This window comes from Mandrillus leucophaeus, unplaced genomic scaffold (assembly GCF_000951045.1).
Source record: "Mandrillus leucophaeus isolate KB7577 unplaced genomic scaffold, Mleu.le_1.0 Scaffold381, whole genome shotgun sequence".
Taxonomy (NCBI): domain Eukaryota; kingdom Metazoa; phylum Chordata; class Mammalia; order Primates; family Cercopithecidae; genus Mandrillus; species Mandrillus leucophaeus.
The window spans coordinates 1,454,372-1,455,553 of record NW_012104043.1 but is presented as its reverse complement, the minus strand read 5'-3'; the positions used below and the strand labels follow the sequence as shown (position 1 = coordinate 1,455,553).

The 1,182-nt window shown below is 38.9% G+C and overlaps 1 protein-coding gene across 2 annotated transcripts in view; it reads left to right on the top strand.

The window, feature by feature from the left end:
- The window catches only part of NUDT9 (nudix (nucleoside diphosphate linked moiety X)-type motif 9), a 47,756-nt gene that overhangs the window by 28,738 nt on the left and 17,836 nt on the right, over positions 1-1,182 (top strand). The gene's annotated exons all lie outside the window — the stretch shown is intronic.

Sequence of the window (1,182 nt, the reverse complement as noted above, 5' to 3'; positions counted from 1 at the left end):
TTGGAATGAGCCAAGATCGTGCCGCTGCACTCCAGCCTGGGCAACAGAGCGAGACTCCATCTCAAAAAAAACAAAACAAAACCAAAAAAAAACATCAGATCTCATGAGAACTCACTCACTATCATGAGAACAGCATGGAGAAACTGCCCCCCATGATCCAATCACCTCCCATCAGGTTCTGCCCTCAACTTACGAGAATTAAAATTTGAGGTGAGTTTTGAGTGGAGTTACAGAGCCAAATCATATTAAAATATTAGAAAGAAATGTAAAAATTAGCATGTACTAAATAAAACCAAAGAAGGATCACAGATTTGAAATCATGGTTATCACCTTATAAAAATGTTAACACTTTGTATTCTTGGTTCCTGTAAGACAAGGAAATGGTAGTACTCCTCTCATCTCAACCTGGTCCTTCAGTTTTGCTAAGTTCTTTCTTTGGTGATAACTTACACATCTTTCTATGTTATTGAGTCTTTTTAAGTCAATTCTCCTTGCATTTGACTGATTCCTTAGGTTCTTTTATAGATAAAATTACAAAAAGATAAAATATATGAAAAGATAGGTAAGATACATAGATGGAAATGCAAGATAGATTGTTCGTTTAGTCAAGTCTCTTTGACTAATAGAAACTAACTTTAGCTTGCCTGAGCAAAAGTAAAATTTATTTTAAGGCTATAGGAATGTCTCAAGGAGCTCAAAGCAAAAATGCAGCTGACTTTAGGAAAACATGGAGTTCGAAATCCATCAGGACTCTCTCTCTGCCTCATTTATGCTTTTGTCTATGTTGCTGGCTTACTACTCTCTCTTTGCAAATAACCATCTGTGCTTTTCAGGTTTTAATATAATCTGTGTGTCCTTTCCAGTTTCCTGTTTACAAGTTACAGTCTTGGTCATCTATCCAAACTAACCTGTCTATTAATGGTGGCCTTGATCACTTGTGTTCAGGGATGTGTGGTTACATGGAATAAAATATGGTTGCAGGCCGGGCATGGTGGCTCACGCCTGTAATCCCAGCACTTTGGGAGGCTGAGGCGGGTGTATCATGAGGTCAGGAGTTCAAGACCAGCCTGATCAACATGGTGAAACCATGTCTCTACTAAAAATGCAAAAATTAGCCAGGCATGGTGGCGCATGCCTGTAATCCCAGCTACTCAGGAGACTGAGGCAGGAGAATTGTTTGAA